The sequence below is a fragment of the Schistocerca cancellata genome, unplaced genomic scaffold (genome assembly GCF_023864275.1).
Source record: "Schistocerca cancellata isolate TAMUIC-IGC-003103 unplaced genomic scaffold, iqSchCanc2.1 HiC_scaffold_708, whole genome shotgun sequence".
Lineage (NCBI taxonomy): Eukaryota > Metazoa > Arthropoda > Insecta > Orthoptera > Acrididae > Schistocerca > Schistocerca cancellata.
In genome coordinates this window covers 1,464,627-1,479,917 of record NW_026046719.1, presented here as the reverse complement: position 1 = coordinate 1,479,917, position 15,291 = coordinate 1,464,627, and the positions used below count along the sequence as shown (strand labels likewise).

Sequence of the window (15,291 nt, the reverse complement as noted above, 5' to 3'; positions counted from 1 at the left end):
GATTAGGAACGGGACGTGAACAGGGAAGCTGAAGCAAATGAGAAACATATAAATTTAATTTTATTATTAATTACCGCTTACGCAGTTTGTTCAGTATGAGTACTGGAGACGTCAGTTAGGTGCTGCATCCATAAAGTGACGTGATCAACAGTTGCTTGAGAAACATATAAAACAGTTGCTGAGAAACATATAAATTTAATTTTATTATTAATTACCGCTTACGCAGTTTGTTCAGTATGAGTACTGGAGACGTCAGTTAGGTGCTGCATCCATAAAGTGACGTGATCAACAGTTGCTTGCAGCAGTTCCGCTGGGATCTGAGCAATGTGATCCTGTATTTTGTAAAATGAAGAAACCGCACAACAGTTGATTGCTTCACAACCTTTAATGTTGTATACGATCTGTTTTGGAACACTTGAAGTTACATTATCCATTCTAAACTGTACTAGTGAAATTATCGTGATCCTCAAATCTGAAATATCAGATAAGAAACTAAGTACCTCAAATTTCTAAATTAAAATAACTTAAAGAGGAAAAGAGGACCTACTTACAAATAAAATCGCTTAATCTTTTGAGGTCATCCTCACCCCAGTGTTGAATGTTTCAAGTCTGGGGTAACGTGTGGCCTCCGTACTCATGGCTAGTATTTACTATTCCACAGTTTTCCTGTTTGTGTTCCCAGTTGCACAGCACGGGGAAACGGTTTTTACGGAATTTGTCTAAGTAATTCTACACAATATGTGATTTCTCCATCTACCCCTTCTTTTACTGCATTGTATATGTTTCGAGATTCTGATGACTTTTGGTGTCCGGTCGTAATGTGCATTTTCTCGGATTTCTTAGGTCCCTTTTATCCTTTTGACGTGGAACCTTTGGTTCCAAGATAACACTGTGTTGAGGATAGGATGACATCACATGGTTAAGTGATTTTATTTGTAAGTAACGTCCTGTTCTTTGTTTTAAGTTAGAAACCTTAGGTGCGTAGCTCCTTATCTGACATTTAAGACTTGAGGATCTCCTCCTATTCTCGTATAACACAATATTTTCATTTTTACAGTTTCCACCAGATGATGGGACTTTAAATGTTCCGAAACCAGTCGTGCACATAATGAAAGATCGTGGATCAAGCAACCGTTGTGAGGTTTCTTCATCTTTACAAAATGGATTTATATAGTTCGGGCAGCCCCATAAGGAGAACCGTCATTGTCCTTGTATACCAGCCTTTAGATCGGGTAGAGACCGAACGTGTCCCCGATAAACGCATTCACTCAGATACGTCTAGAACCAAAAGTGACATTGATTCAAATGAGATGATCTTGCAAGCTATGCATCTAGAAATCCTCTGGAGATAAAGCGTTCAAGGAAGGTTTCATTAAGCTGATTTTTCACTGGGTGAGCGACATGACATGTTGGCGCATCTTGCATGAAAAGAGTGCTTTCCGCACAAGTGCGCTCTCCATAGCAGGAATGACATGTATAAGGTCGTCTCGACAACGTTCAGGTGTCACCGTAGACCTGACAGGCCCTCCGGATGTATCTCCTTCAAAGAAGAACGCACCGAGAATAAAGACGCTTGTCAATCCACCCCACACAGTCGCATACGGCGTGTGCAATAGCCCTTCGTGCACAACACGTGGTCTAACAGTACCCTAAAACCGGCAGTTCTGACAAGGGAACCTCCCCATCGCACCCCCCTCAGATTTAGTTATAAGTTGGCACAGTGGATAGGCCTTGAAAAACTGAACACAGATCAATCGAGAAAACAGGAAGAAGTTGTGTGGAACTATAAAAAAATAAGCAAAATATACAAACTGAGTAGTCCATGCGAAGATAGGCAACATCAAGGATAATCTAAACTCAGGAGCGCCGTGGTCCCGTGGTTAGCGTGCCCAGCTGCAGAATGAGAGGTCCTTGGTACAAGTCTCCCCTCAAGTGAAACGTTTTTCTTTATTTTCAAAAAGTTATGATCTGTCCATTCGTTCATTGACGTCTCTGTTCACTGTAATATGTTTAGTGTCTGTGTTTTGCGACCGCACCGCAAAACCGTGCGATTAGCAGACGAAAGGACGTGCCTCTCCAATGGCAATCGAAAACATTTGTTCGCAAGGTCATAGGTCACCCGATTCCTCCACAGGAAAACACGTCTGATATATTCTTTACGACACTGGTGAGGGCATGTGCGTCATATGACAGGAATATGTTGTCGACCCACCTAACTTGTACACTTGGCGAATGGCTAAAAAGATTCTTCTACATTGCCCGATTTACGTTTTCTTGTGGATGTGAGAATTACTCCCAAAAAACTGATGAAAACATAAGAGTTTGTCACATAAACTGCAACAAATGAATCCAACAGTTTCACAGTCGCACACTTCTCCCTGTGCTCTGTCAAAACATATGTTTTTAACGTTTCCAAATTTTTCGGTGTGTAGACCGTCAAATACTGCATATGTCCAAGCAAATCTGAACATGTCCTGGAATTTTGGAAAGCGAAGTTGATTATGTGTGAGTGCCTGAACTTTGATAATTGTCTGAAAATAAAAAATAAAATTTTACGCTCTACGGAAAATTTGAACCTAGGACCTGTCGTTCCGCACCTGCTCACGCTAACCACGGGACCACGGCGCCACTGAGCTCAGGTCATCCTTGATGTTGCCTATCTTCACATAGACTACTCAGTTTGTATATTTTGCTTATTTTTTTCATAGTTCCACACAACTTCTTCCTGTTTTCTCGATTGATCTGTGTTCAGTTTTTCAAGGCCTATCCACTGTGCCAACTTATAACTAAATCTGAGGGGGGTGCGATGGGGAGGCTCCCTTGTGAGTATTCACTGCACCCTGTAGTGTAAAATGTGCCACGTGACTCCAAAGAGTATTGAACGGCCACAAGTCATCAACTTCGATCCATGCCAGAAACGGAAAAGTAAATTCAGAATTTTGCTGTCAGTCGTGAGTTTTCAGTTGCTGCACCGTCTGTATCTGGTATGGGTACCAGAGTAACATAGACTGCAAAACTTTCCATGCTGTTGACCAGTGGATGGACAATTCTCGTGACACTGCACGAGCGCCAGCACTGCCCAAGGCGCGTGTTGCCACACCAAACTCACCCGCGTTCTCAGATTTCATTATATTCGAGACCTGATAGTCAAGGGAAGGCAGGATTCGGTTACAATTGTGGACGGGGCCGTAATCAATTACTATTGGTTGCCTTTTACAATTACACACAATTTATTTTAAACCAGTAATTCCAGACTCGACAATAAATAAAAAAATCCCACACTTTATTAATGAATGAATAAACAACAGTGTAAATAATAGTGTTTTCAGTGAGTTACAATTTAGAAAATCACCATTAAATACAGATACAACAGATAATGTTTTAAAAGCAAGCCACTGTGATCTGGGCAGAAGGCCTTACACGCCAGGAACGGCAAGAAATTAGGAACTGTTAAAACTCGCTGCAACTTACAAATTACAGGTATTGAAATATTAAAGGCAAGCCGCCACAAGCACAGCGGAAGGCACCAGACGCCAGGAATCTCAGTAAATAAGGTTTTAAAGGCTTACTGCGTAAATACAAATACGAAATTAGAATTTTAGGGCAAGCGACCACAATCACGGCTGAATACTTTACACGTCAGGAACGGCAATAATATAAAAAATTTGAAGCCTGCTGTAAAACAGCAAATACAATAGCAAAAGTTAATTAAAAAAACATGCAACTGATCCAGACGGTGCTCCAGGAATCGACCTCTGAGAAGGTCCGGCAACAAACACTATCGCGAGCGATGAGATAGGCAGCCAAGATTTGCATTCACTTCACAAGATGGTAACTCAGACTAGTGGCAGTCTAACGAATAACTAATGATCGTGCTGAAGCTGCGTGACGTTCGATAAACCAAACGCAACGATGGAACAATACGCCAAAACCAGGACAGGCGGTCTGCACTACATCCCCAGAATACTGTGTTTAGAGTGCCCGGAACAAGAAAGGAATCACTACCACCAGAGTAGAAGAATCACCAACCGGTCTACAATCAAGAAAGCTGTCGAAAGTACGCTCCTTACCGAACAGCAGCGGCAAGGCGAGGAAACGTATACTGCCGTTACATACACTAACCCCCAGGGCAGGTAACTGGGGCGTTAGCGGCCACCAGACAAGAAAAATTACCGCTGCTTGAAGTTAACAAATTGTTAACAAGGTGAACGCAGTAAATAGTAATAAGAAGTCGAGGAAAGCTAATCAGATCCGCCTTCCCCAAGGACTCCCTGCTCTTCGCCTCGGAGGCACTACAAGCAGCAACACGGCCCAAGTCATTGGAGAATCGCGAGATATCACAATGGTGGAGGTTTCTCTACTCGGACTGAAATGCACTCATCTTAAAGCTTGCTGGATCCGCTTTACGACGAGGTCGTGCACCCTCGTGACCATAGCCCTTCCATCCGGTAGTCCATGCGTGCTGCCAGCGGTTCTAGCGTGTTCTGGCACTGCGCGGACCTGGCTCCTCCTGAGTCCCCAACCGAAATGGTTCGCTCACACGACCCAGAAAAACAACGACGTCACCGCAAAGATAGGGCAACAGTTACTACATATCGATAACCGCCGTTGCTGCCACTATCTGACGCAACGCTTGCGAAACAGAGTGGCGCCAGTCAACACCAGAAGAAACCAACAACCGCAACCGTGCCAACTAAACGATACGGTCTGGCCTCTAACAGAGGGCGGAAACCTACAAACAGCACCAACGCGAGCCGCAGCATGACTCCATCATCTTCTTTAAACCAATTAAAGACACTGGGCCTCTCATCACTACCATTCACATAAAACATTTTCGCCGGCCAGAGTGGCCGAGCAGTTCTACGCGCTACAGTCTGGAACCGCGCGACCGCTGCGGTCGCAGGTTCGAATCCTGCCTCGGGCATGGATGTGTGTGATGTCCTTAGGTTAGTTAGGTTTAAGTAGTTCTAAGTTCTAGGGGACTGATGACCTCAGCAGTTAAGTCCCATAGTGCTCAGAGTCATTTGAACCATAAAACATTTTCACGAAGAGCGCACGGTTTCTCTTACCGTAGCCATGTTGTCCACTCACGTTATGGTTTATCAAATGACAGCATAAACATCATACCGTCATACAAACAGCGTACAGCGCAAGATGTGCACCTGGTGACCAGAATAGAAACTAATTTTTTTCAGCCTAAGTGGGTTCCGCATTACCGCATTAGCACATCTACCAAGTTTCACTACCCAACGATAATTACTAGCCACACTGAAACTCCGTAGGCAGCTGCACTTTAATTATAACCACCTGCACAAGGGGCTAAGACGATCTCCTCACAGATAACCATTATTCAAATATGATTTTTGAATGAGAAATTCGCTGCTTATTATTTCCTTATATACAGGTTGTAGGTGGAATTTCTTGTGGCTGGTTTGTGTCGTTCTGCTGAAATGCTAAGCATTTGCATATTCAACTATGTAGCACACTGCCCGCCCGGTTAGCCGTTCTGTGTAACGCACTGCTTTCCGGGCAGGAAGGCGCGCCAATCACCGGCACGAATCCGCCCGGCGGATTAGTGTCGAGGTCCGATGCGCCAGCCACTCTGTGGATGGTTTTTAGGCGGTTTTCCAGCTGCCTCGGCGAATGCGGGCTGGTTCCACTTATTCCGCCTCAGTTACACTATGTCGGCGATTGCTGCGCAAACACTGTCTCCGTGTACGTGTACACCCTCATTACTCTACCACGCAAACATAGGAGTTACACTCGTCTGGTGTGAGACGTTCTCGGGGAGGGGGGGGGGGGGGGTTCACTGGGGGCCGAACCGCACCATAACTTTCGCTCGGTGTGGGTGGACTGTTGGGTTGTGCACCACTGTGGGCTACAGTGGGGAAGAAGCCTCTCCTTCGTTTCTAGGTCCCCAGTTCCATACAATACAACACAATGTAGCACACTTCATGCCAATTTGACGTGTTTTTGCATACCGCCTTCAAGGTGCTGTGATTTTGAAACTGCTGTGGTTTTAATGGCCAGCATTGTAGATTCTATAACTACGGAGGACACATACGCTTTCCAGTCACATTAGTTCAACCGCCTGTTAAGCCTGAATAACCACATTTTAAACCTTTGTAACTAGTCACGAGCTAATTTGAATACGTTCACATTTTTCTGTATGTAGACAATCACTTTTTTCTCTGTTATTGTTTTTATGGATGTTACATTTAAAAATAAAGTAATTAAACGTAGGCTCACATCAACTGAATAATGCTTGGCTCTGTTAAATGCAACATATTTATGAAAGTGATTGTTGTTTTCGTGGTCCTCAGCAAACATGGGTGCCAAATCCGCAAAATCATAAAGACAGAAGTATGATGAGATATGAGCCCCAATGCCAAATGCACGACAAGTGTAGGAAGAGAGTCAGTGATGTTCTGGAAGGTAACGACAGGGATGTGCTAGGGCCTGGAGCCATGCCGACTTCATTGCCTTGGCTAGTCGTGGTAGGGTCGTATGTTCTATGTTAACTCGGGACCTAGAAATGATGGAGAGGCTCCATCCCCGCCACAGCCACAATGGTCCACAACACCATGACGCCTACCGCAGTTCACTTCAGCCCTCTGCCGCCCCACACCAAACCCAGGGTTATTGTGGGGTTCGGCCCCCGGTGGACCCCCCACCCCCCGGGAACGTCTCACATCAGACGAGTGTAGCCCCTATGTTTGCGTGGTAGAGTAATGGTGGTGTACGCGTACGTGGAGAACTTGTTTGCGCAGCAATCGCCGACATGGTGTAGCTGAGGCGGAATGAGGGGAACCAGCAGGCATTCGCCGAGGCAGATGGAAAACCGCCTAAAAACCATCCACAGACTGGCCGGCTCACCGAACTCGACACAGGCCTGCCGAGCGGATACGTGCCGGGGACCAGGCGCTCCTTCCCGCTCCGGAAAGCCGTGCGTTAGACCGCACGGCTAATGGCTGTAATGGCTCTGAGTACTATGCGACTTAGCTTCTGAGGTCATCAGTCGCCTAGAACTTAGAACTAATTAAACCTAACTAACCTAAGGACATCACACACATCCATGCCCGAGGCAGGATTCGAACCTGCGACGTAGCGGTCGCTCGGTTCCAGACTGTAGCGCCTAGAACCGCACGGCCACTCCGGCCGGCCGCTGGGCTAACCGGGCGGGCCGCGGTAGGGTACTCGGTTGAGGATCTATGGCGGGAACGGCCCAATCGAGTTTGTCCCACAGGCTCCCGATTGGGTTTAAATCCGGGGAGTTGCGTGAGCGGGGAAGCACGGTAAACTCATTCTGGTGCTCTTCGAACTACGCACGTTCACTGCGAGCTGTGTGACACATTGCATTGAACTGCTGGTAGATGCCATCATGCCGAGGATCAACAAACTGCTTGTAGGGGTGGACATGGTGCCCAAGGATAGCTGCCATACTTGTGTTGATCCATTGTGCTCTTCAGAATTACGAAATCACACAGGGAATGCCACGAAAACATTCCCCAGACCATAAAGCATGCAGGGTGTTTGCTTTCAGACGTTTCAATCCGTACATGCCAACGGCCATCTGGCCGATGGTGCATAAAACGTGCCGGCCGGAGTGGCCGTGGGGTTCTAGGCGCTACAGCCTGGAACCGAGCGACCGCTACGGTCGCAGGTTCGAATCCTGCCTCGGACATGGCTCTGTGTGATGTTCTTAGGTTAGTTAGGTTTAATTAGCTCTAAGTTCTAGGCGACTAATGACCCCAGAAGTTAAGTCGCATAGTGCTCAGAGCCATTTTGCATAAAACGTGATTCTTCTGGAGAGGCTACCGTCGCCACTCAGTGGACGTCAAGTTGCGATACTGGAGTGCAAATTCCAGTAATCGTCGCCTTTGCACAGTAGGGTGCATGAAGCAGGCGCCTTCTGTGGAGGCCCATACGCAGCGGCGTTCGCTGAACTGCCATTGAGGAGGCACTGTTGGTAACCCCATGGTTCACATGGGCGGTGAGTTCCTCAACGTTTGCGCGTCTATTCACTCGTACAGATCTCTGCAGGCTTCATTCATCCCTGCCATCTTCGGCCCGTGGTGCACCGTAATTGTCTCGGCGCCGGTTTTGGATAGCGCCATTTTGCCGTCTCGGTATACTATAACAATGGAGACACGCTAACAGTTTACAAACTTAGCTGTTTCGGAAATGCTTTCACCCTTGGCCCGCAACCCAGTGATCATGCCCTTCTGGACGTAAGATAAATCGCTCTACTTCTGCGTTAATACGACGATTGCATTTTTTTCCGCGTTCCTCCGACCAGCTTCATATACCCTCCACTGCTAGTGCTGCCGCCGGCCGGTGTGGCCATGTCGTTCTAGCCCCTTCAGTATGGAACCGCGCGACCGCTACGGTCACAGGTTCGAATCCTGCCTCGGGCTTGGATGTGTGTGATGTCTTTAGGTTAGTTAGGTTTAAGTAGTTCTAAGTTCTAGGGGACTGATGACCTCAGATGTTAAGTCCCATAGTGCTCAGAGCCATTTGAACCACTTTGCTAGTGCTGCCACTTGCCGTCAGTGAGTGGTTATCGCACCTTGACTTCGAACATACGCGGTAGACACATTGATGTCACTGGACCGCGTATAACTCTTGAAACAAGGCGGTAACTTTTGCTCTGTATGCAAACAGATATAATTTGAGCTCCATACCTATCTCTGGGAAGTTTACTATTAGAGTAATCTGTTTCAAATAGTCTATAGAAAATGCACCGCGCGGGAGTAGCCGAGCGGTCTAGGGCGGTGCAGTCATGGACTGTGCTGCTGGTCCCGGCGGAGGTTCGAGTCCTCCCTCGGGCATGGGTGTGTGTGTTCGTCCTTAGGATAATTTAGGTTAAGTAGTGTGTAAGCTTAGGGACTGATGACCTTAGCAGTTAAGTCCCATAAGATTTCACACACATTAAACCTCTAAAGAAAATGCACTTTTTCAGTTGCATAAATGGTTCAAATGACTCAACTGCTGTGGTCATAAGTCCCCTAGAACTTAGAACTACTTAAACCTAACTAACCTAAGGACATCACACACATCCATGGCCGAGGCAGGATTCGAACCTGCGACCGTAGCGGTCGTGCGGTTCCAGACTGTAGCGCCTTTAACCGCTCGGCCACTCTGGCCGGCCAGTTGCATATAAATCATAGAATTTAAGATAAATTTTGTCTGTGCCATTAATCTACGTTTATTTTCAATGATTCAGTTTTTCCTTAACGTCAATAATTTCAAGGAAACTTTTTGTTTATTTTTGGAGAGGAACAAGAAATATGGGATATGACTAAGGTTTATTAACACCTAGATTCATTTGGCATTAGGACTCATATCTCATCATACTTCTGAGTTTAAGATTTTGCGGATTTGCCACCCCTGTTTCCTCAGAACCACGATAACAACAAGAACTTTCATAAATATGTTGCATTTAACAGAGCCAGGCATTATTCAGTTAATATCTGCCTACGTTTAATTACTTTATTTTTAAATGTAACATCCATAAAAACAGTAACAGAGAAAAAAGTGATTGTCTACATACAATGTTTAAAATGCAGCCATGATAACTATTTTAACACAACCTATTTCCTTATCTGTTTGTGTGTCTCTGCCTGTGTGTGTGTGTGTGTGTGTGTGTGTGTGTGTGTGTGGGTGGGTGGGTGGTGTGTGTGTGTGTGTGTGTGTGTTTGTGTGTGTATGTGTTGCATAAAATCCACTTGGAGTGTACACACAGTAACAAAATATCCTGTTACTACTGGAGATGGCATTGTCAATGTCTCATGATTCCTGGTAAAACTGGATTTTAGTATAAAACAGTATTTGCTGAACGACGTTTGCGTGAATAGGTCAGTTCGTTTTCAATGAAGCCAATATTTTCTCCGCACGTGCTTGGACAATAGTTTGAAAATGTTTTCTCGGCCTACTTTTATAAAGCTTCCTAAAATACATCTGTTCTTGTATATTTAATGTCCAGGATATTCCAGTCTCAAAAAGAATATCCATTAGCGTCTTTTACATTAACTTTCTCTTCAGTAAATAAATTTCTGTTTTTATGTCAGAGCTCATAAGACTACATACTCGTCAGACTAAAGAACTAAAGACTGAAATCTTATTTGCCGCTACTGAACAGCAAGTAATTCATAATAACCCTTTACACTCATCTATCAATTTTCACTACGTTCTCAACGTACGATCTTCATCTTTTAAGTGTAATTACAAAACGCTTTTTGTTATTTGAATAACTAATTAATATTTTACTTTTTTATGTTGCAGAATCAGATACTAAGAAGAACCTCATAACTCACCTAAGGACCTATGGACCATGCTGAATGTTAGAAGCAACTTTGACTAATATGACCTAAGAATTATTTATAACTCTTTAATGTTAAAAATTAAGATTAATCTATTACTGAAACTACCCTTGATGAATATGTAGCATACAACATGTACCTATAACTAAATAATAAAGTCCTTAAATTTATTAGCTACTGCATAAAATATGAGGCAAAATGTTCCTTTTTTGGCCTTCTTATAGCGCTGTGGAAGGAATCTTCAGATGGAGTCCGATTTATCAAGAACCTGCCAACAGGAGCTCAACGAAGTAAAAGACAACAGGAACACTCATTAATAAAACAGAAGAGTATTTGAAACATTAGTCTCACTTCACTATTTAAAAAGGTTAATAATGCTACTGGCGCAGGGTAATTAATTAATTATTGACGCTGAATTTATTGGGTATGCTAGTATTGTGACATATACCTGTAGCTAATGGAATTTAGTACTAACGAAATTTAGTAGTATATGAGGTACTCCATGTAACTGGAATTCTCGCGAAACCTATACTGTTTGGTCCAGAGATGCTAGCTACGTAATTAATAGTGCGGAGAACCTCCTTCACTATCACTACAATGTTTTATTTTTGGGAAAGTCTTTCCGTTAAATTCTGACACAATTATGACGTATTTTCTTTTTCATTTTTCCTGAATCATGGTGAATACCTGTTGCTGACAAAGGAACCCCTCGAGTGCGAGATTGCAAGATCGATCTTTAGTAAGGCTCATTTGAAAGTGCCGTCTTAACTACACTCCTGGAAATGGAAAAAAGAACACATTGACACCGGTGTGTCAGACCCACCATACTTGCTCCGGACACTGCGAGAGTGCTGTACAAGCAATGATCACACGCACGGCACAGCGGACACACCAGGAACCGCGGTGTTGGCCGTCGAATGGCGCTAGCTGCGCAGCATTTGTGCACCGCCGCCGTCAGTGTCAGCCAGTTTGCCGTGGCATACGGAGCTCCATCGCAGTCTTTAACACTGGTAGCATGCCGCGACAGCGTGGACGTGATCCGTATGTGCAGTTGACGGACTTTGAGCGAGGGCGTATAGTGGGCATGCGGGAGGCCGGGTGGACGTACCGCCGAATTGCTCAACACGTGCTCCACAGTACATCGATGTTGTCGCCAGTGGTCGGCGGAAGGTGCACGTGCCCGTCGACCTGGGACCGGACCGCAGCGACGCACGGATGCACGCCAAGACCGTAGGATCCTACGCAGTGCCGTAGGGGACCCCACCGCCACTTCCCAGCAAATTAGGGACACTGTTGCTCCTGGGGTATCGGCGAGGACCATTCGCAACCGTCTCCATGAAGCTGGGCTACGGTCCCGCACACCGTTAGGCCGTCTTCCGCTCACGCCCCAACATCGTGCAGCCCGCCTCCAGTGGTGTCGCGACAGGCGTGAATGGAGGGACGAATGGAGACGTGTCGTCTTCAGCGATGAGAGTCGCTTCTGCCTTGGTGCCAATGATGGTCGTATGCGTGTTTGGCGCCGTGCAGGTGAGCGCCACAATCAGGACTGCATACGACCGAGGCACACAGGGCCAACACCCGGCATCATGGTGTGGGGAGCGATCTCCTACACTGGCCGTACACCACTGGTGATCGTCGTGAATAGTTCACGGTACACCCAAACCGTCATCGAACCCATCGTTCTACCATTCCTAGACCGGCAAGGGAACTTGCTGTTCCAACAGGACAATGCACGTCCGCATGTATCCCGTGCCACGCAACGTGCTCTAGAAGGTGTAAGTCAACTACCCTGGCCAGCAAGATCTCCGGATCTGTCCCCCATTGAGCATGTTTGGGACTGGATGAAGCGTCGTCTCACGCGGTCTGCACGTCCAGCACGAACGCTGGTCCAACTGAGGCGCCAGGTGGAAATGGCCTGTGCAAGCCGTTCCACAGGACTACATCCAGCATCTCTACGATCGTCTGCATGGGAGAATAGCAGCCTGCATTGCTGCGAAAGGTGGATATACACTGTACTAGTGCCGACATTGTGCATGCTCTGTTCCCTGTGTCTATGTGCCTGTGGTTCTGTCAGTGAGATCATGTGATGTATCTGACCCCAGGAATGTGTCAATAAAGTTTCCCCTTCCTGGGACAATGAATTCACGGTGTTCTTATTTCAATTTCCAGGAGTGTATTACGACAGGACAAATATTAACTGCTAATGACACACCATGTGCATCAGGAGGGCGACAGAAAATGATTATCCAGCAGGTGCAGTGATCAACCTTCTGTGGGATGTACACTCATGTTCAGAAAAAACAGAAAGACTAGAGATGGAACATTCATATTCACAGGACATGTACATTAGTATGTTCTGCAGATATGATTAGCATTTCAGTGACCTCAGTTCAGCATCGACGCCTATAAGGTGCGAATGGCGTCCTGTGGTATAGCCATCCACCTGGTTCTAAAGTTTATCTGTGGTGGTCGGCATTGGGTCACAGCGCTGCACCTATCGTTTCACCATATCCCGCACATTTAAGATTGGCCATAAGTCTGCTGATCTGGCGGGCCAGGGCAAAAGGCTGACATCCTGTGGCACCAAGAAAGCACGTGTTCGTGCAGCAACATGTGGTCGTGCGTTGTCTCTCTGAAAAATGGCTCTAGGCGCTCAGTCCGGAACCGCGGGACTGCTACGGTCGCAGGTTCGAATCCTGCCTCGGGCATGGATGTGTGTGATGTCCTTAGGTTAGTTAGGTTTAAGTAGTTCTAAGTTCTAGGGGACTGATGACCACAGATGTTAAGTCCCATAGTGCTCAGAGCCATTTGAACCATTTTTTGAAAAATGGCGTCTGGGGTGTCGTGCAGAAAGGGTATGGCTACGGATCGCAGGATATCGTTCACGAAGGTCACACTGGCCGCGGTGCCCTGCATTAACTGTGGCTTGTGGTTGTACCCAATAGCACCCCACACCATAAGAAGCCCTTGAACTGGAGCTGTATGTCTTGTGCGAAAACGCTCCCCCTGTCAGCGGCGAACCAAAAGTCGGACATCATTTTCAGGCAAACACAACCTGGATTCGTCCGAAAACACTATCTGATGCCATTCCTGTCCCCAATGACGTCGTTCCGCACGCTATTGCCGCCTAGCATGTTTCTGCACATTCGCCAAAGGTAGGCGGAGAAGTGGACGACGCGCACGTAACCCAAGCCGTAATAAACGGCTACGGACTGTCACCCCTGTGTACGATGTACGATGTGTTCCACTATTGCACCAGAGCTGAGGAGGACGTACGTTTGTATGAATGGTGTCTATCTTTTCCGGAGGGGGGGGGGGGGTCTGAGTGGTGTGACCTGACCCATCTCGTCGTGTTCTACGGGCTTCCGTGAACCATCCTGCACACACCCGTTGCACTGGCGAAACACTTCGTCCCACACGAGCAGCAATTTCCCAGGTGGAGGCATCACATTCCCACATGTCAATAATACGCCCTCTTTCAAGCTCACTGATTTGACGGTAATTTTCGCGCATATGTCTGCCATGCCGTCTGTACGTCTACTCAAGTCACACTGATCCATTACAGGGTTATTACAAATGATTGGAGCGATTTCACAGCTCTACAATAACTTTATTATTTGAGATATTTTCACAATGCTTTGCACACACATACAAAAACTCAAAAAGTTTTTTTAGGCATTCACAAATGTTCGATATATGCCCCTTTAGTGATTCGGCAGACATCAAGCCGATAATCAAGTTCCTCCCACACTCGGCGCAGCATGTCCCCATCAATGAGTTTGAAAGCATCGTTGATGCGAGCTCGCAGTTCTGGCACGTTTCTTGCTAGAGTAGGTTTAAACACTGAATCTTTCACATAACCCCACAGAAAGAAATCGCATGGGGTTAAGTCGGGAGAGCGTGGAGGCCATGACATGAATTGCTGATCGTGATCTCCACCACGACCGATCCGTCGGTTTTCCAATCTCCTGTTTAATAAATGCCGAACATCATGATGGAAGTGCGGTGGGGCACCATCCTGTTGAAAGATGAAGTCGGCGCTGTGGGTCTCCAGTTGTGTCATGAGCCAATTTTCCAGCATGCCCAGATACATGTGTCCTGTAACGTTTTTTTCGCAGAAGAAAAAAGGGCTGTAAACTTTAAACCGTGAGATTGCACAAAACACGTTAACTTTTGGTGAATTGCGAATTTACTGCACGAATGCGTGAGGATTCTCTACCGCCCAGATTCGCACATTGTGTATGTTCACTTCACCATTAAGAAAAAATGTTGCTTCATCACTGAAAACAAATTTCGCACTGAACGCATCCTCTTCCATGAGCTGTTGCAACCGCGCCGAAAATTCAAAGCGTTTGACTTTGTCATCGGGTGTCAGGGCTTGTAGCAATTGTAAACGGTAAGGCTTCTGCTTTAGCCTTTTCCGTAAGATTTTCCAAACCGTCGGCTGTGGTACGTTTAGCTCCCTGCTTGCTTTATTCGTCGACTTCCGCGGGCTACGCGTGAAACTTGCCCGCACGCGTTCAACCGTTTCTTCGCTCACTGCAGGCTGACCCGTTGATTTCCCCTTACAGAGGCATCCAGAAGCTTTAAACTGCGCATACCATCGCCGAATGGAGTTAGCAGTTGGTGGATCTTTGTTTGACTTCGTCCTGAAGTGTCGTTGCACTGTTATGACTGACTGATGTGAGTGCATTTCAAGGATGACATACGCTTTCTCGGCTCCTGTCGCCATTTTGTCTCACTGTGCTCTCGATCGCTCTGGCGGCAGAAACCTGAAGTGCGGCTTCAGCCGAACAAAACTTTATGAGTTTTTCTACGTATCTGTAGTGTGTCGTGGCCATATGTCAATGAATGGAGCTACAGTGAATTTATGAAATCGCTTCAATCATTTGTAATAGCCCTGTACCTTCGGTTTCTAGTGACAACGAGAGCCACAGGCACATTTTCATCGGTATGTGGTGTTACGCGC

The 15,291-nt window shown here is 46.3% G+C and overlaps 1 protein-coding gene across 1 annotated transcript in view; it reads left to right on the top strand.

Annotated features, from left to right (window-relative positions):
* The window catches only part of LOC126140953 (prohormone-2-like), a 268,452-nt gene extending 257,960 nt beyond the window's left edge, over window positions 1–10,492 (top strand). Inside the window, exon 8 of the mRNA XM_049915240.1 lies at window positions 10,285–10,492. The gene's annotated coding sequence lies outside the window, so the exon portion shown is untranslated. The remainder of the gene's footprint in view (window positions 1–10,284) is intronic.
* The last annotated feature ends 4,799 nt before the right edge of the window (window positions 10,493–15,291 follow it).